The sequence below is a fragment of the Typopeltis vanoorti genome, chromosome 9 (assembly GCF_054136105.1).
Source record: "Typopeltis vanoorti isolate ZY-2024b chromosome 9, IOZ_Tvanoo_1.0, whole genome shotgun sequence".
Lineage (NCBI taxonomy): Eukaryota > Metazoa > Arthropoda > Arachnida > Uropygi > Thelyphonidae > Typopeltis > Typopeltis vanoorti.
The window spans coordinates 87,803,832-87,825,547 of NC_143557.1; the positions used below are offsets into that span (position 1 = coordinate 87,803,832).

At 38.0% G+C, this 21,716-nt stretch overlaps 1 long non-coding RNA gene across 1 annotated transcript in view; it reads right to left on the bottom strand.

Moving 5' to 3' along the window:
* Nucleotides 1-2,171: 2,171 nt before the first annotated feature.
* LOC150103229 (uncharacterized) overlaps nucleotides 2,172-21,716 on the bottom strand; it is a 33,187-nt gene continuing 13,642 nt past the window's right edge. Inside the window, exon 2 of the long non-coding RNA XR_016548858.1 lies at nucleotides 2,172-2,300. This is a non-coding gene — a long non-coding RNA (uncharacterized LOC150103229). The remainder of the gene's footprint in view (nucleotides 2,301-21,716) is intronic.

Consider the following 21,716-nt stretch of genomic DNA (forward strand, 5'->3'; position numbering starts at 1 on the left):
AAGAAATCAATTTTCATTTGGGTCGTCAAGAAGAGAGCAAGCTCTATGTCCCAAAGTAGAAATAATTCCAAGTTTCTGAGGAGGGAAATGATGGGATTGACTATGGAGATATCTATTGGTGTGTGTAAATTCTTAGATCTACTTTCTTAGATGTAGATTCTTAGATCTACTTTCTTAGATGTAGATTCTTAGATCTACTTTCAGACTGAATGGTTATTCTCAAAAAATAGTTTTTTAATCCTCCTAGTTGCCATACTGAAGAAATGAATAATGTTAAAGGCAATATATCTATACCATACATAAGCTCAGTCTCTCAAAAATTAGCCAAGGTTCTCAAAAAATGTAGCATTAGAACTTTATTCACTTCTCTTCCTAAGATCCACTCTGTAGTGAGCCGTCCAAAGCCTAGCCTAGCCAGAGAATTATAAGTACAAGATGCAGGGTTACCTAAGAAAAGCAATGCAATTTTAAGGAAAATAATAATAAAATTATATTACTATTATTATTATTTTTTAATAATAACTGGTCCCATAGCCTTTAATCACTCAGCTTCCTAAGATCCGCTCTCTAGTGAGCCGTCCAAAGCCTAGCCATCACAATCGTATAGGTATAGATATATTGCCTTTAACATTATTCATTTCATCGAAAATATCCCGGTGTATACAAGATATGGTGCGACTGCAACATTCCTTACTTTGGCCAGACAGATAAGTCTATTGAATTGCATATGGAGGAGCACAGGAGGGATATCACTTACAAGGGAATACATGCCAGTGCTTTATCCAGCCGTATCCTTTTTTCTGCCGATTCTGATGATCAAAACCATAGTCATACAATCCTTTGGGATAGATCTAACAACATTTTCCATTGCCATGACGAATTGGAGAGAAAAATTGTAGAATCTAGAGAAATCATCCTCCACCCTGTATATTTACATAATAATTTAAGCTATAACCTCCCAGTCTGTCATTCTGCTGTGATCACATACTGGCTCTCACGAGATGCTACATGCTCGCACTCACCCAACAATGTGGCCCACGAAGGAACAGCTATGAATACGTTACTACAACGTTTTCACGTTAAATATGTATAGTGACTTTCCTGTGCTGTTCACAGTTTTTATCTTCAATGTTTAATGTTTTTTCTTTTACGAAAACACCTGAAGAAGGCTGTAAAAAGCCGAAACTAGTCGTGTGATACCATTAAACCTTTTTCCTTCACTCTCGGTTTATGTCATTCAATTCTTTTAAAAAAAAAATATACACACACACACACACAACTATCTACCAATAAATGTCTGGACACCCCGTTATCACATACAATTAACAAATTCAATACGACTTCTACCAAACCAACACTAATTTCAAGAAACTGAAATCCGATAAAAAAAATTAATAATTTTCCCACTTGGCCTATCCACATTACTTGTTGGACCACAGGTTCTGTGTCTCATGATAGAAATGTCATATGTTGGCTGCATGGATACTATCTAGTAGCCTGCATGCAGTGGGTTAAATCCTGTTGTGGCATCAGGGCCGGTTTTATCATTAGGCGAACCTAGGCAATCACCTAGGGGCGCTAAGACTTATTTAAGATGTAATAATTTTCTTGCTATACAGATATTAGGAGTAATCATATGTATACAAATGTATTGGTTTTGATTAAAAAATGTTTTTAATGTTCATAATGATATTTTTATAACTATCCACATGTATAGGTGTGCGTGTGCAAGTATGACAAAATATATACAGAGAGACAATGTATAGGGGCGCCTAAATTTTCTTTGCCTAGGGGCATCAGATACTCTCAGACCGGCCCTGTGTGGCATGGATGTTTGTGAATGACTTTAGGTGGTATATGGTATTCATAGCTTGGTGCCAAACCACCATATCATTTATTGGAGGCTTAGAATATTCCAAGATTTTCATCTCTACTCCATCACAGTACTGAAAAGTGCAATAGGTTGGGGGGGGGGGGGAGTGACACACAACAAGAACAAAGATGCACAGCAAACTATAAAACTATATGAGCTAAAATGGGATATTATGGTGCCTTTAAGTTCCAATAATGTCAAAGCTTTAATAGTTCAAACCTATTTTTTTTCATCATTTTACGTGAGAAATTAAAAATACCTTCAATGTACAGCAGGTGACACTAAAGTCCTCTGGTAATACAGTTTAAATAATTTTATTTGAGTACATCTGAATATCTACAACTTTAAAGCTATTCATTTGTATTTATACTTTTTAAATTCAAAACTTCTTCTCAATCTAAATGAACTCCATATCATATGGTGATTCCTGGAAAAAAAAAAAAATTAAGATTTATATAGTAATTTTAAGAAATGTAATTTGAATTCTAACAACAGACAACTTGAACTTTGTAAAATCAGCTTTAAAACAAGAGGATTCAGATATTTTTCATAAAAATATTTTAAAAAATAATGAAATGTAAGAGGATAAAACTGCTTTGCCAAAGATTGTGAATTAAAAGTACAGACTTATTACTGAAACAACCATCTAGGGTTTTACCAATTTCTCAACATTGTGTTATCTAACAAATTGCCTTGGTACATGAACTATATTTTCTAATGCAATACTAAGAAAGTTTTTTTAAAAATAAATATTTAATTAGTAAAAAAAAAAAAAAAGATCATTACAGCTTCATTTTGGTGATGTAAAATTACACAGGCAAAGCTGATATTAGATCCAACATTATTTCAAAGCCAAGGCAATTTGTTGTATAACACAATGTTTCATAGTTTCAATTTTATGAAACTATTCATGTGAAGATGCTTAAGTGCAGTGAGGACATCATGTTGGAGGCTTAATGGATTTTTTACAACACTCAAAAAGAATTAAAATAGAATTTAATACTTCCTATATTTCGTCCTAGTCACTAGGACATCTACGGGGATTACAAAAACAATTAATGTAACATGCACACACAAATCTTACAATACTAAGCCCAACCACGTGGGTGACACTAAAGTCCTATCTAGGTAGAGCGCCCTCTAAGGGCGGTAGTAGGTAGCCTGGAATATAAGGTGGGATCTCTGGTGATGAGTGTTCCCCAAATCTTCGGAAGCTTAATGCAACTGTATTTATTAAGATTTGGTTGGTTTTGAGAGCTGCTGCTGCTTCTAAGAAAAGTCTCTCTTTCTTGAATTTGCTGTGGTGGAGCATGGTGGTTTTCTTCCATGATACTCTGTGGGTGGTGTCCAAAACACGGTCAGCCAAGCCTGAATGGCCATAGTTGTGTTTACAGATGTAAGACTTGTGTTCCTCCAGGCAGATGGATGCTGATCTGCCTGTCTGTCCAAAGTACGCCAGCTTACAGGAACAGGGTATTTTGTAAACTCCAGGCAGCGAGAGAGAGGAGGGAGCTGATCTTTCGTAGAACGGAAGAGGGTAGCAAGTTTGCGGTAGGGCTTATATGCTATGTGTAGGTTGTACTTTTTTAGTATCTTGGCTATTTTTTCAGATGTGCCACAGATGTAGGGTATGGTGATGGCATTTTTAAAATCTTGTTGACGAGAAGGACGGGGAATGGGGTAGGAACCGATTTTTTTTTTTTTTTTCATTTTAAATTTATTTTGTTCTGTTCTGCATTTACCGATTTGTCCTGTTTTGCATGTTTGTTCCATCTTGGAACAGTCAGTACTTGTGATTTCTCACCAGAGAAAGAACACGACAGTGTTATCATAGTTCATTTTTGCATACTGTTTTGATAGTTCTGTTTCAAGATTTAAGTTATTATATGGTAGCGGTGTAAAATCTAAACTATTTCTTTTTTGTTTTAGTTTTGTTTTTATATATCCACACACACACACACACACACACACACACACACACATATATATATATATATATATATATATATATATATATATTTGTGTATATGAAAGTGTAGTAAATTGTGTAGTTGAAGTTTTTTTTTTTTATCTGATAATATTGTAAGATTTATCTATGTTTACAAATGATATGTTGAATTTAGTTATGAGTCCCATAATCGTCAAATATATACATCTCTTTCTGGGCATTTAAAAAAAAAAAAATGCAAATGATTCCTTTTTAAGGGTGATTTTTTTTTATCAGTAAAGAGAGTTATTGTTAAGCACCATGGCTTATTTAACCAAAGGTAGAAAGGAAGATTTACGTAAATTGCCTGAAGAGAAGCCAACTGTTGAAATGAAAGTGATAGATCTTAAAATGATTATTTCAGGAAGTAAATTTTATGAAGAAGAATTTGTTAAAGGGATGTTGGAGACTATTATTAGTACCACACTCGAGGAAGAACTAATGAAGAAAGAAGAATTAGAAGCTCAATGGCGGAAGGAAGAACTAGAAGCCCGATGCCGGAAAGATGAATTGGGAGCCCAACAGAAAAGAGAACAAATGGAGTTCGAGTTGAAGAAACTGGAAATTGAAGCACGTGTTCAACCAACCTCAACTGCAGTATCCAGTGACAATAAACCATATTGTCTTGAACTAATTAAGCTAATGCCTAGGTTTAGATTACAAGAGGATGACATTGTGATATACCTATCCCTGTTTGAAAGACAAGCTAAGAGAACCAAAATAGATGTTAAAGACCGGATATCATGTCTCTTGACTTTGTTACCATTTGAGATTGTCCAATTAATTGGTAGAGAGTTGGAAGAAAATTGCGAAGATTATGAATATATTAAAACAATTCTACTAAAGAGATTTAGACTGAATGCTGAAAGTTTCAGAAGAAAGTTTGTGATGCACCAAAAGGTTGCTGAAAAATCTTGGAGGGATTTCTGTTATGAAATAACTAATTATTTCGAAGAGTGGATTGGTGGCCTTGATATCAAGGATTTTGAAGGGTTAAAAGATCTAATTATTATGGATCAACTGAAGAAGAAAGTACCACATGAATTGAGAGAACATCTCTTAGACGACTGGGCAAAATTCGTTTCTCCAACCAAGTAAGCTGACAGATTGGACGAATACGACAGTGTTCGTAGTACATCAAGGAAGCCCATTGGAGCTATTCCGAAGGACAAGGTTACTGAAAAGTTTAGACCTTATACTCCACCTGCTGGGCGAACATTCAAGAATAAGTTATTATCTCCCTCTCAAAGTCCACCGAGATGGTACGAGCCACGGCGAATTGATGATTCATACAAGCCTCACTACAAACCAACTTGTTTTACTTGTAGAAAGAAAGGTCATATCGAAAAGTTTTGTATGAAAAATAGTCAGCCAAAAGGTACTCCTGCTACAGAACACAGTAATCTAGTTCAAACGTCTACCACTGGGGATGACAATAAATCAGGTGTGCTGACTGCCAAAATTTCCATTCCAGTATCCAAATCATGGACATTGGTTGAAACGTAGATGATTTGCAGGTCGTCAAAATCAAATGCAGAAGTATGGTTTTAAATGGAATAATAGATACAGGAGCGCAAATATCGGTAGTGCGCAAAGATTTAGTGGCAGATATGCCCCATGATGGAGAAAGTAAGATAGAAATATCTTCTGCTTTCGGAGAAAATGAAATAACACCCTTGAGAATTTTTGAAATGAAAATTGATGATAATTTACATGGTAATGTTCCAGTCACATGTGCCGTCTCAAGAAGACTGGTTACCGATCTGCTACTGAGCTCCTCTGCCTATGAAATACTGGTCGAAAGCGTCGAGCTACATGAGAGTAGTCATCATTGGGAGACACCAGTTCTGAAATCAAAAGATTTAAGTGATAAATGGTCAGAAGATGATGAAGACAAAGAAATGCCTTCGAAAATAACCAGTAGTACAGCATTGGCAGTCAGTATGATAGAGTCTCCACCAGGTGCAGAAAATGAGTATATACCAGAAAAAACAAAATTCGAATTTGGCAAACTTCAAGAGGATGATGAGACGCTCCGAAGGTGTTTTGAATGGGCAAAAAGGCAGAAAAATGCCTATGCATTTGACAATGGGGTTCTGCTTCATAACGAACATATTTGTGGCGAGAATATTAGACAAGTAGTGCTACCGTGTGTGAAACGAGAAAATGTCTTAAAGATGGCACATGAAATCCCTCTTGCTGGCCATCTCGGCGAAAAGAAAACCCGTCAGCGAATCAAGTACTCATTCTTTTGGCCTACCATTAAACAAGATGTGAAAAAATATTGCGAAAGCTGCAAGGAATGTCAAATGAGGACTGCTACATATAGAGATAGAATCCCCATACGACCTATCGTTAGACCAGAAACTCCGTTTGAGGTATGGAGTGTGTCGGATTGTGTCATAATATGTGCTGTTGATTTATGCACTAGATTGGCCGAAGCCATACCTGTCAAGGAAATAAGTGCTAAAAGTACATGTAATGTTCTGATGAGGATTTTTACTCAGACGGGATTTCCTAAAATGGTCTGTACTGACCAAGGTACGAATTTCACATCTAAACTCACTCAAGCTTTTGAAGATCTGCTAGGCATAGCTCCACGTTTTTCCACTCCAGGACATCCTGAGAGTATGGGCGCTGTCGAACGTTGGAACAGAACTTTAAAAGAGATGATGAATAAGAATATACAGGAGCATGGAAGAAACTGGGATTTACATCTTCCCTATCTTCTATTCACATACCGAGAAGTACCACATAGCACTACTGGGTTATCACCTTTCCAGATGGTATATGGAAGATTACCTCCAGGCCCCTTATCTTTGTTAAAGGAAATTTGGACTGGTGGACGAGGCATCCCAACCACTGCCTCTCGCTCGATTGAAAATTATTTACAAGAGTTTCTTGAAAAGCTAAGAAAAGCTCATGAAATTGCATCCGAGAACGCCAAAGGGTCTCAAGAACAATACTCCTCCAGATATAATCTTCGTTCCAAAGAAAAATCCTTCATTGTTGGTGAAAAGGTTTTAGTATTGTTACCCTCATCCTCTCATAAGCTTCTAAATACTTGGACAGGACCTGCTACAGTCGTCCAACTTACTAGACCACATTCTGCGAAGGTTGAGATGAAGGATGGAAGTATCAGGGAGCTCCACATAAATAAGCTTCAACCATATATTCAAAGAATTGATCATGTCGGTCTAGTTTTCGAGCTAGATGAAGATTTCGGAACACTCCACTATGCACCCGCTGACAAGATGAATAAATCAGTCGAAGATATTAGGAAACACCTTGAGGATATGAAAGCTCTCTTGATGGGAGAACAAAAACAAGAACTTTTTGACATCCTCCGGAAATATGCAGATGTTTTTAGTTCCAAACCTGGTCATGCTAAAGTTGACGGACACTCCATCAAAGTTACAGAGAACTGTTCCCCTAAGAGACTCAAACCCTATAGGGTGCCAATCACTCTACAAAAGGAAGTATATCGACAAGTCAAAGAACTGTTAGATATGGGTCTCATTGAGCCAAGTGTCAGTGAATGGGCTCATCCCGTGGTTTGTGTGGCTAAGAAAAATGGAAGTGTCAGACTATGCATTGACTTTAGATTGCTAAATAGTTTTACTATTCCAGATGCTTATCCAATGAAAATAGCTAGAGATTAATTATTTGAGGTAGGACAAGCAAGATTTATCACTGTAGTTGACCTCACCAAGGGATACTGGCAAATCCCTATGGAAAACGAAGCAAAGCCCTTCACTGCATTCGTGACACATTCTGGTCACTATGAATGGAACGTCTTACCGTTTGGAATGAAGAACGCTGGAAGTACATTCCAGAAATCATTGGATAAAGCACTAGCTCCTCATAAGGCATACTGCCGATCTTATATTGACGATTTGGCTATATTTTCTAAAACATGGTCTGAACATCTCACTCATATAGATGAAATCTTCAAAACATTAAGAGAGGTGGGTTTAACAGTAAACTTAGAAAAATGCGAATTCAGGAAAAATCAAGTGAAGTTCCCAGGTCATTTGATTGGATCCGGTCAACATTCCCCGGACCCAGAGAAGGTCGAGGTCATAAAAGGTTTAGCGACACCAGTGACAAAGAAGGAAGTAAGAAGTCTACTTGGGCTGGCTAGCTACTACCGTGACTACATACCACGATTCTACCAAATTGTATTACCACTGACAAATCTGACTAAGAAAAGTGTCCCAAACAATATTCCTTGGACTACTGATGCTGATGAAGCTTTTGCAAAACTCAAAGAAGAGCTTATAAAAATGCCTTCTTTGCATACTCCAGATCTCGACAAGCCGTTCCAGTTGTATACGGATGCATCAGCAACAGCAATTGGCGCATGCTTAGCTCAAAACAACGAACAAGGAAAAGAATTGCCCATTGCTTTCTTCAGTAAGAAACTAAATTCCTGTCAAATGAAATGGTCAACCATTGAAAGGGAACCTTTTTTCGTCGTGGAGGCGTTGAAAAAGTTTGACACATGGGTATTTGGTGCTGAAATACAGGTAATTTCAGATCATAACCCTCTGACCTATCTAACTAAAAGTGCCCCTCATGGTGCCAAGTTGTCAAGATGGGCTTTAGCCCTACAACGTTATAATATGACCGTTACATATAGAAAGGGTAGTCGTCATGGTAACGCCGATGCCCTTTCCAGATTAAAAACTGATATAATTAATTAATGTTATTGGCTTGTTTCTTAATAATGATTATATATTTTCTTGATGTTTAGTTAATGATGATTATATAGTTTTTTTTGTTTTGTTTGTTTGTGGGAGCTGCATCACACCATAAAGCTCTCACCTCATTTCTTGTATTTTAGAGTCAATTACTCGCCTGAGTTTTCTTTTAGATGCAACATCGACACTCCTGTGACGGATGTGCTTCCCCCAAAGGGAGTTGTAAGGATTTTTGTCACGAAGACTTGCGAATTCTCTTTAAACTGTGTACTGGTGGCGAGGAGGCACAGCAGTCGTAACAACCGAAGCAGACGACGCTTAGGACTTCTTTTAGCAAAGTTTCCAAAGAGTGGTATCCATTTTTTTTTTAAAAATATGCCCGAAGTGACAGAACAAGTACAACATTAGTGTTTGAAAGCAAATATAATTTTCTAGTTAGATCATATACTACAGTATAATAGGTCATCGGCATTGCAAAAAAGAGCTATGAGTTAACTTCAGCGAGCATTCATTCTGCGTAATGATCAAGACTTTCACCAGCCTTACCATTCATCACGAGTCCGAGTTTTACTGACAGGGAATGAACTGATTTTTTTTGATACTGTGTTCGCTGTAGCCATTGGAGAGGAAAGTGTTGTGTATGTGGTTAAGCTCAGTAGTAAGGGTGGTTCCACTGAAACAAAGATTGTGGGCTCTCTTAGTAAGAGTTTTGATGATGCCATATTGTTGTGAGAGGTGGTAGTGGGAGAGTTTATGAATGTATCTGCCTGTGTGTGTGTGTGGGTTTTCTGCATACAGTGAAGGCAAGTGTATCATTAGGCAGGCGTGTGACTAAGGTGTCTAGGAAGGGTAAACAGTTGATCTTTTCCATAGTAAACTGGATTCTTGGATGTAGAGCCTCCAACATGATGTCCTCACAGCACTTAAGCCTCTACACACAAATTCTAATCATTCATGGAGAAGATTTAGCACGCAAATCCAAGCAATACGGTAAGTCAAAACTATGACTATCTAGGCAACTAAATAGGCTGGCCTTTCTAAAAAGATGTCGGGATACCGAACTGCGTTAAAATGAAGATCAATTTCCATTCCAAAAAAGCACTCCGTATATATAACCATGCCAGCCTGGCATTACTACGCCAGCAAATCGCCTCTACTCGTGCCACCGTCTCAGTGACGAACGTCGCCATTGGCTCCTTACATTCAGAGCTCTCCACCGTTCTTAACCCTGAACTTTGGTCGATTCTCTCTAGCATTTCGGAAACCTCCGCACAGAGAGAATTTCAAAAAATAAAAAATAAACGTCAAGAAATATAGCAACCTGGTTAATGATAAACCACAACCACAAATTCAACCGCTCCAGACAGTAGTAAACCTCTCTTCCAAAAGGCTGAACGACGATGTCGTCAGCGCCCTTTGCCTAGGCCGTAATTTTGCCGTCGCTCCGAAGGAAGTACCGGTGCTCGATGTTATGGTTAACATCGAACGGGGGATTGGTCGCTTACCGTCGGAGATAGCCAACAACATCAGACTTGATGTAGCCAACATCCTCGCTCATTCTTCGCCTCCAAAAAGCAACTTATCGTATGCCCAATGCATGGCTCTCCTGAAACTACGCAAAGAAAAAAGTATCGTCATCACCAGAGCGGATAAGGGTAATGCCACAGTCGTTCTTAATACCAGTGAATACAATCGTAAAATGAACATTATCCTCCGCGATTGCACTACCTACATCCCGCTAGAACATGACCCTACAAAAACAAAAGTTAAGCAATTAAAAATCTTACTTAAAAAAGTAACCTCCTGGCCCCCTGACGTCACGAAAAAACTTAAACCTTTCCATTCCCCCACCCCCACCCCCGAATATACGGTTTACCAAAAATCCACAAACCCAATTCCCCACTCAGACCTATAGTAGATGCCACCAATGCACCTTGCTACAGACTGTCCAAACCACTGGCCAACTCTCTGACCCCCCTAACCGGAAGGTCCACTTCCTATATAAAAAAATCGACCCACTTTAAAGCCCTCACAGAAAATTTAGCCTTGAATAATGCAGACATATTGGTAAGCTTTGATATCTCTTTGTTTACCAATATTCCCTTAACTGACACCTTATCTCTCTTACATCTTAGATCTCATTTCCTTTGCCATTAACTCTGGGTATTTCTCTTGGAAGAACAAAATCTACAAGCATATAGAGGGAACCGCCATGGGTTCCCCCCTCTCACCCCCCCTGCCAATTTCTATATGGAAGATTTCGAAAAACGAGCCATTATGGCATCATCAAAACTCTTACTAAGAGAGCCCACAATCTTTGTTCCAGTGGAACCACCCTTACTACTGAGCTTAACCACATACACAACACTTTCCTCTCCAATGGCTACAGTGAACACAGTATCAAAAAAATAATCAGTTCCTCCTCCATTCCCCGTCACTAACTGATGGCCTGGAAGTGAGAGCCTATCATTGTTCTACCAGACACTTCCTATGTAACCACAACCTATGCAGCAGTGGGTGATAAATCAAAGGCACTTCTCCGGTAATACATGAACAACAGACACAGAAATATCCTCTTCACAGATGAGAAGATTTTCACCATTGAAAAGTCATTTAACTGCCAAAATGATTGGGTATATGCCCTAGATGGCTGCACAGCACATGCTATTGCATTCAGGATTCAGAGAGGTCATTACCCAACATCGGTGATGGTTTGGTAAGGGTGATGTATCAGGGGTATTCAAGTTTCATTTCTGCAAGAAAGGAGTCAAAACGTCTCTGGCTAAGATATGTAGATGATGTGTTCTCTATTTGGCCTCATGGCCCAGACACGTTAGACTCCTTCCTCAGTCATCTTAATAGCCTACATTCAAGAATCCAGTTTACTATGGAAAAGAACAACTGTTTACCCTTCCTAGACACCTTAGTCACACGCCTGCCTAATGATACACTTGCCTTCACTGTATACAGAAAACCCACACACACAGGCAGATACATTCACAAACTCTCCCACCACCACCCCTCACAACAATATGGCATCATCAAAACTCTTACTAAGAGAGCCCACAATCTTTGTTCCAGTGGAACCACCCTTACTACTGAGCTTAACCACATACACAACACTTTCCTCTCCAATGGCTACAGCGAACACAGTATCAAAAAAATAATCAGTTCCTCCCCCATTCCCCGTCCTTCTCGTCAACAAGATTTTAAAAATGCCATCACCATACCCTACATCTGTGGCACATCTGAAAAAATAGCCAAGATACTAAAAAAGTACAACCTACACATAACATATAAGCCCTACCGCAAACTTGCTACCCTCTTCCGTTCTACGAAAGATCAGCTCCCTCCTCTCTCTCGCTGCCTGGAGTTTACAAAATACCCTGTTCCTGTAAGCTGGCGTACTTTGGACAGACAGGCAGATCAGCATCCATCTGCCTGGAGGAACACAAGTCTTACATCTGTAAACACAACTATGGCCATTCAGGCTTGGCTGACCGTGTTTTGGACACCACCCACAGAGTATCATGGAAGAAAACCACCATGCTCCACCACAGCAAATTCAAGAAAGAGAGACTTTTCTTAGAAGCAGCAGCAGCTCTCAGAAACCAACCAAATCTTAATAAATACAGTTGCATTAAGCTTCCGAAGATTTGGGAAACACTCATCACCAGAGATCCCACCTTATATTCCAGGCCACCTACTACCGCCCTTAGAGTGCGCTCCACCTAGATAGGACTTTAGTGTCACCCACGTGGTTGGGCTTAGTATTGTAAGATTTGTGTGTGCATGTTACATTAATTGTTTTTGTAATCCCCGTAAGATGTCCTAGTGACTAGGACGAAATATAGGAACTATTAAGTTCTATTTTAATTCTTTTTGAGTGTTGTAAAAAATCCTTTATGAAACTATGAAAGTTTCATAAAGGACTTGACCAGAGAGCTTACGAGAATGCAATACTCAGCATCGGAATTGCCTTAGCTTGCACCACTTAAAAGACATGAATGTTGCCCAAGCATCCATATATTTGCCTTTTATTAGTATACATTTTTTTAAAGGTTTCATTGACCTGACAGCTCTTTCAAACTGGTTGGTTCTCTTCAGAGAGCAAAATCTCTCATTCAGTACTAAGGAAATCAAATGTCAGAGAAATGTGTGAACTCTCAGTCAGTGCATTAAAGTAATTACTAAAAAAAAAAAGCCATAAGGCTTCATTTCATCAATGTAAAACCATAGGCCAATGAAATCTTAAAAAATGCACTAATAAAAGGTGAATACATGGACGCTTGAGAAGCACTCATGTCTTTTAAGTGGTACAAGCTAAGGCAACTCTGATGCTGAGGATATTGTATTCCTGTAAGCTCTCTGGTCAATTTTATGAAACTTTCATAGTTTCTACAAACATTCAACTTTGAAATAATGTTGGATCTAATATCCACTTTGCCTATGTAAGTAAATATTTAATCCTAGAATAGTAACAGAGGCTCTATACCTCAGCTGGGCTTAGACAAAGCCATAGTAAACATTGTATGATGTCTAGGATACAACCTTCACCAGGGCTTGTCCATCCAGTATTTTTTTTTGTCCCATAACCACACAAAAGATTGTCTATATGGCTTTAATTACAGCCAAATTAAATAAGACTATGAGGCGTGTGTATTATCTGTAAATTGAAAAACATTCCTCTGAATACTTGGCAGATCACACATCTGCCAAGTATTCAGAAGAAATTGACACTTATCAAGTGAATACAGTGAGTGTCAACTTATGCAAACTTGGCAGTAGATGACTTCCACTTCCCAGTGAAATACCACTATGCTTATTGGATGCTTGAAGTGGTGTGTGTTACCATATCTGGTGTAAGTATAAATATATGTTAATAAGAGAAGTGGAGGAGATAAATTAGAACAAGGACTCTGATTTGTCTTCCCCACTTCAGTGCTGGCAACACCTTTCAAGGGAATGCCAAATATGTTATAGTGAACCATAACCTCTCATTCAATAGTACAATAAAACTGTTTGGCAGGCAGACCAAATCAGGAGGCTTCCTGACCAGCTAGTGAAGAACCATATTTTCACTGCCAGACTGTGCCTAGAGGGAGTCTGAATATGGCGGTATGCAAGAAGAACTGGATTCTCCCTTAACAATTAGATCTGTTGAGGAGAACTCAGTCTTATATCCAAAGTGTGAATAGGAGAATGGATTCCTTTTTGTGTGGGCAGCATTTTCATAAGTTTTTTTTGAGCTATTTTGCCAACCTTTGTAATATGTCCTCTGAATTTCAAATATATATCCACCCCAAGATTCCTAGCCCTGCAATCCAGTATCCTCAATATGATACAAAGTATATATTCTTTTCACCCTAAAGTGCACTATCTTACATTTCGCAGCATTCAATTGACAAACACTGTAATTTGCCCACACTGCCAATTTATTTAAATCATGCTGTAGGACAGCTACATCACCAATACCAATTATTGCCTCCCCACCCCATTTTGGATCATCAGCAAACAACTGAATATCCTCCTTAAATATTTTACTGTTGCATTAATATACAAATTAAAGCATAGCGACCTTAGTACAGAGCCCTGTGGTACTCCACTTATTACTCTCATTTGACTTGATTTTACACCACCACATGAGAGAAGTGGAGAACACAAATCAGAACAAGGGATCTAGTATCTCCCCCCCCACACTTCTCCATTACAGTGCAGGTAACACCTTTCAAGAGAATGTCAAATATGTTATAGTGAACTATAATCTCTCATTCCAGGGGAAAATAAAAGTGGGAGGCAAACCACACTGAGAAAAATGAGATAGCTATATCACCTATATCAATTATTGCCCCCTCCCCCCTCTCCAGTTTTGGATCATTAGCAAACTGAATATACTCTTACTTTTGCTATAGTATTAATATACAAATTAAATAGTAGCCTCAGCACAGAGCCTGGGGAACTCACTAGTTATTTTCATTTGCCTTGATTACATCCCACCACTCACCTCTCATGTCTGTCAGCCAGCCACCCTCTTAGCCATGCCACCAGCCTCATAAGCATTCCCATTTGTTCCAACTTACATAATAGTTTTCCAAGTGGTATTTTATCCAATGCCTTTGCACCAAAAATACAAAACTGTGCTGCCCATTATCAAGCATAATATTCCCAGCCATCTATTCCTGTATTTTAACTTTAACCATTACAGACAGAAATACTGTCTGTAATTTGCGACGTCACCTTTATGTCATGGAACTACGTTATCCTCCTACTCCCTTGGAACCTTGTCAGAGCTAAGACATTAAACGATTTCGTGAGAGGCACTGCCAGTTCTCTTGCGCATAGCACACAAGCTTGCATACTGTCTAGTCCCACTGCTATATTCACAGATATTTACCATTATGCTGAGGACCTCCAGTTCATCAACCTCAATTCTTACATCATCCTCTGTCACATCAGTAACTACAGTCTCCACCTGGTTGCAAAGTGATCCCTTAACTATTTCTTGTGCTTCTGTCATTTTCCCACAATCTGCAACTGAATAGGGTTATCCTTCCATAATCATTCTTTCTCTTACTTGCTGCATAGTGAAAAAAAATTTCAGGATTTACTTCAGCCTGCTTACCTAATTTTTTTCTCAAAATCTGATTTAGCCTTCCTTATCATACTAATTACCTTTCTTGTCTCCTTTGTATCACTCCTGAGCATGCTTCACCTTTTTGTTTATATTCCTTCCACAATGCCTTCTCTTTTTCTTGATGCTTCTACTTCATATTACTACTCATCCACTTAATCTCTATTTGGTTTATTATCCTGAAACTGGGTATGCAGTCTCAAGCTGCCTGTCTCAAGCAATCCTTGACCACTTACTTTCCATGCACTGCTGAGATTCATTCCTTGTAGCTTCTTATGCCACAGCACTGCTCCAAGCTGCCACCAAGTTTGTTATAATTACCAGCTTAATAGTTCTCCAAACCCCTTTCTTGAATGAGAATTCCACATGATGTCAACCTTCCAGAACAAGACTGCATGGTCTCTTTCCCCACTCTCTGGTGAACTACTACTGTCATTACAGATCCTTCTAATGCTATTACCAGAATCCAACACTCTCAAACCTTTGGTTCCCTCTGCCACATGCTATTTCAGGTAAATATATCTTAACTGTATAAATTCCATTTCCATCTTGCCATGTGCCTTGATTTTTTTTCCTCCTTCCAATCTACATCACCAATAGTTAGTCTCCCATGATCCTCCTTAACTTCTATTTTTGTTTGTCGAAGTTCTTTGGCTATCATTAGTAATTTCCTTCCTCATGCCCTATTCTCTAGATCTTCCCTGAAAATACAATATACCATAAATTCTATCCCTGTAACTACATCATTCTCTTCCAACCAGGTCTGGTCTTCCTGATGCTGATAATTTTGGCCAAGTTGAGCTGACCAATGCCAAAAACTCTTCTCCTTTATTTCTGATACTTCTGACATTCGTATACACGAATTTAATCATTCCCTTGAGCTCACAGTTACCCTTGCATAATGTCACTACCAGTCCATTCAGATTCAAAACTTGGGAAAGCAAATGCACCCAACCATTCACACATTTCTACATTCACACTCATTTGTTCCAGACACATGCTTGATTGCATCCCCCCCTTCTAGTTTCCCTGGTTTTGCACTTTAAATTCTCATAAACAACACTTTCTACAAACATCTTACTCCAAAGTCATTCAAATGTAATTCATCAAGCATGATTCCTTTCATCCATCAAATGCACTTCATACATCTATAAACTATACACTATTCCTCCTGCATGATCTTCTCATCAGCAATCACGACCCTTCTCAATTCTGGACTATCATGTTGAGGCAACAGACTCACAATCTTTACTTCTTTCATATCCTATCTCACTGCATATTTCTCGCCTTTTAAATCATTTGACTGCCAAAAACAATCAACTATTTCAGCTTCACTCACATCCATGATCTTCACACCTGGGAAATATGCTTTCATCACTTTCTTATCAAATCCCCATACAATAATTTCTCTAGACCCCCAGTTTCTCACATTTATACTTTTCCCATTCACTTTTTCTTTCATTCTTTCTCCTGCTGTGCCTCATGCTAATCATTTCTCCAGCCACTCAAGCTCAGTTTTTGTCCTGCAAAGGAGTCTGTGTAAGTGTGCAATTTCTTTCCGTCCTGTCACATCATCATTCACATTACTTTCTTCTACTACCTTCATACTCTCATTTGTATTTCACATACCATTATTCACTACTTCCACTACATTCTCTGCAACACTTTCACAATCCTGCCTTACATCTACATCAGCTATTTCAATCTCCCGCTTTTTACGACTCGCATTTCGTGCACTCGCTCATGAAACATTTCCGTATGTGTTTATAAATCGAAATTGCTAATCAAAATTCACAGCCTTCATTTAATGTCCCAAATGATAGATATTCAAGGAATTTTAATTCTTAAATGTTATCCAGGTCAGTATTGTTTGGATGAGATTTAAATGAGGTTTAACAATGCTTGCAACATTTAGATGTCTAAAGCACTAATATATGTTGATAAGACAGAGGAAAAAAACAATCATTAAAATTTAATAACTTCAGTATTTTAAAGATTATGAAACAAAAAACAAAAATTCTTGCATGCATGTAATTTTAAGGTACTTGTTTTAGTTAAAACAAGTACCTTAAGGCACTTATTAATTTCATCTAAAACTCTAACAGGAAGATAAAAAATTGTACCACATGACATTACTTATAAGTCTTCTAGAAGACTTATATAAGTAATGCATTGCCACAGTAATTCATGTCAAAGGTAATACATGCAGCAAGAACAATGCAACATTTGCCCTTCACTAAAAAAGACCTTATTTAAATTCAGATAGTCCTCTTTCTCTACAGCACACCTCATCATTTGCAGCCTCAAGTCATGGGTGCTACATAAATACTAAGCAAGATTATCTTTACAATCTCTACTTCACATTTTTCCATGGATGGATTGCTGCTTTTAGTTTCAGACTGCTGACTATGCTCAGAATGTATTAAAGAAATTATTCTTAATGGTATGAATATTATACCCCATTCCATCTTGTATTCTCATCTATCATCTAAGCTTTGGTTTTCTTACAAGTGCAAAGATAGTAAAGAATCCCACGATGGACCTGTGCACTCAAGTCTTGGTTTCTCCATGAATGCCAATTACAAAGATACCAATTTTCTTAATCCTGAGCCAATCTCCTCCAATTCCTAGGTGGTCTACTAGGGTTTTTTTTGTGTCTGAGATATCAATTGTATTCTTGAAGTGCATCTATTGTCTTGCATGCATGCAATATTGTCCTGCCCTCTTTGTCATAGATTATAGATATAAATGTTCTACTACATATATGAATCCAGATTCCCTATTTCAGTATGTCTTATATGATCTTTCTTGTTTATATTATAGGTTCTTCTTTCTATTGTCCTTGGATTGTTATTCGGCTTTGTTCTTTTTTTGAGTGTGTGTTCCATGTCTCGCTGCCTTAGGTTATTGATGATAGAACAATACTGTTAAAAAATTTTGATTTCATTTTAATATCTATTTTTTGGTTTGTGATAGTGTCTTATCTGGTTAAAATATTTCCAAGCAGCCGTTTTGCATCTATTTCTGTCATCTGATATATCATTGTTCATTTTGATTGCTTGTCCTAAACAAACATAACTATCTCTCCAATCTATGACTTTATTTTACAATTTGATTGATGGTCGTGAAAGTATTCATTTTTCACCCATTTTGTCTTGTTAGGATGGTTTGTAATTCTGCCATTCTACAGTGCAAATGTTTTTCATTCAACATTGTTTCTAATTCACCACCAAATTCCTGATATGTACCCTCAAAGGGGAGGGGTTACAGGATATTATGATAGTACTACATGAGGAACTTGCATCATTACTAACTTCCTATCAACAATTTTCCTCCAAATCAATTTGTCTGTCAAGACTCCAACGTTATCAGATGTTATATTTCTGTCTTCTAAGTCACTTTTTACTGTATCAATCCACCTATATCTCAGTCTTCCTCTGGGTGTTTTTCTTGCCAACCTGACAGAGAACACTTATTTTACTAATCTTTCCTCCTCTCCCATTTTGTTTAAGTGACCATACCACCTGAGATTAGCTCTGCTAATGCATTCCTGAATCCTAAAAATGTCAAGTTCTTTCCTAATATCCTTTTTTTTTTACTACAATATTGCCATCTGTTCATGCCTCTAATCTTCCTCAGGACTCTCTTATTTCTAACCCAGCTCTCAGATCCATAAGTTAAAATTGGTTTGAACATTGTCTTGTATACAGCTAATTCAGTGTTTTGTACATCCTTGTGTTTAAGGATTAAAGCTGTATAACTGAGAGGAGAACTCCACATAGCCTTTAAAAGGAATGCACAGAACTTACCAGGGCTTCTGATCTAATGTCCAATCCTCACCTTCTCATGGTGCACCCTGTTAGGTATCTACCTGGATACTGAATGAACAAGGATAAGCTGAAATTTGGGATTTAGCCGACTGAATTGTATTCTTAGTGGCTTAAACCACAAGTAAAATGACGGTTTCTAATTCAGATGGTTGATATCAGAACCATATTGGATATAATATAATCGAATGTATAGAATCAGTTCTTAAATCCTGCTTACTCTTTGCTGCTATATTCATAGTGTTTTTTTTTTTTTTTATTCTATTTAGTATGGTTCTTTTGAATATTTTATAAAGGTAGGAGAGGAGACATTGGGCTGTAGTTGTTAATATTCTCTCTTCATTTTTATGGATGTGGATGTATTTAGATGATTTCCATTCCTCAGGAATTCTACTTCTTTTAAAGTACCAAGCAAACTTTTTTTTTTTTTGCTAAAGCTTTATAAAGAATATTAATCCCTGCCTTGATATCTTCTATCTTATTTCATCTATCCCTGGTACAATATCTACCTTCATCTGATACTGACTGCATATTTTACCTCTTCTGGCATTTTTGGTCTTCTTTGTACTCAGTTAACTTTACATGGATTAGTAGAGCTTACTGTAATAATTTTTCATTTTCTCTTCTTTCTTTATTTTTATAATATTCTGTTCATCTACAAGAGCAAGTATTATTGCTTTTTTCATCCTTAATTCCATTTCTACCTTTCTTAGGCTCCTTTGTTTTTCTGCTACCTCTTTTTGATTTATTCTAAATTTGGTGTAATCTTCTGGTATCTTTATTCTCAATAACTTGCTAATCATCATCATATATTCTAAATGAGTATTATTATTATTATTATTACCCCAAGACCTCATTGAGTCAAAGACTCATCTGGGAGGTCCTTTTATCACACACACATCTTATCATACCATGTCTTAAACACATTCACACTCCTTGCAGACACCACACTCTTAGGCAAGGCATTCCAATCATTCACAACTCTGCATGAAAAAAAAACCAGCCTCTCACTCCCCTACTCACACCCTCTTTATACAGTTTCCAGGGATGACCTCTGGTTCTCCCCTGATCTCCCACTAATCTCTGTAGAACTTCTCCACCATTGATCCTATAACAATCCCTCACCAAGTTGTAGGTCTCTATCATATCCCCCCCCCCCTCTTCCTCCTGTCCACCAGACTCTGCAAATTACATCTTCGCAATCTTTCCTCACACTCGACATTCCAGAGGTCAGAAACTACCTTAGTCAGTCTCCTTTGGACCCTTTCCAACATCTCTTCATCCTTCTGAAAACCCAGTGACCAAATCTGGGCACAATAGTCCATGTGTGGCCTAATTAAAGCCTTATACAACGGAACAAGAATCACCCTACTTCTACACATCAGTGTCCTCTGCATCATTCCAGGAAGCCTTTGTGTTGTCTTCACAATTTTGGTGATGTGTCCCCTAAATTTTAGATCCTTATCCACTATTACCCCCAGATCTCTTATTTCCTATACCTCCAACAATATATTCTCACCGAGCATAAATTCTGCATCCCATCTCTTTGTTTTCCAAATTTTAAAACCTTATATTTTGCAACATTGAAGTCACATCCCCATTTCCAAGCCCAATCACTCAATTTATTCAAGTCTTCCTGTAAGGCCACAACACTTCACTACATTTCATGGTTCGTCCCAACTTTGCATCATCTGCAAATAACTGAATATCTCCATCCAAATCTTCACCTATATCATTAATATACAAATTAAAGAGTAATGGACCTAAAACAGACTCCTGAGGCACTCCACTAGTGAATTTCCTTTTCCTGGATATCGCTCCCCCATACACAACTTGTTGATACCTATCAGATAGCCATCTCCAATCCAATATCCAACCCCATCTGCTCTAGTTTGACTGTCAACTTATCATGAGGTACTCTATCAAAAGCCTTTGCGAAATCCGAGTATATTGCTGTGTATCCTTCTTCTCTGTCCAAGGAAGCAGTCACTTTATTGTAATAAGTAAGTAGATTACCAAAACATGACCTCCCTTTAGCAAATCCATGCTGTCCATCAAAGATAATAACCATTGTTGTCAACCCAACTCTGGATCCTAGTTCTCACAAGCCTCTCCAACAACTTAACCACAACACCTGACACACAGATAGGCCTATAGTTTGATCACCTCCTTTATGAATTTGCACAATCTTGCCCTCATTAGGAACGTGACCAAGTGCAAGACTCTTATTAAAAAAATATGTCAAGGCAGGTGTCAACTTACTGGCACATTCCTTCAGAATACGCTGTGATATATTATCAAGTCCCACAGCCTTATTTACATCTAGTTTACTCAACTCCCCCAAACACCTCTTGCTCACTTACAGTCAGTCTCTCCTCCCCATCATCAATTGCTCTCAATCTCTCCATGAAGTCACATTCACAAGATTGAAAGATCTTTACGAACTGCTCATTAAGTATCTCCACCACAGATTCTGCAACAGCTGTCTTTATACCATTTTCTCCAATCAATGTCATCTTTCCATAATCATTCTTTCTTTTGCTGGCTACATATCGAAAGAACTCCCTAGGATTCTTTTTGGCTTCATTAGCTAACTGCTGTTCATACCTCTCTTTAGCTACTCTCACCAACCAAGTCACCCTCCTTGCCTGGTCTTTGTAGACCTCATGAAATTGGTTATTTCCATTTCTCTTAT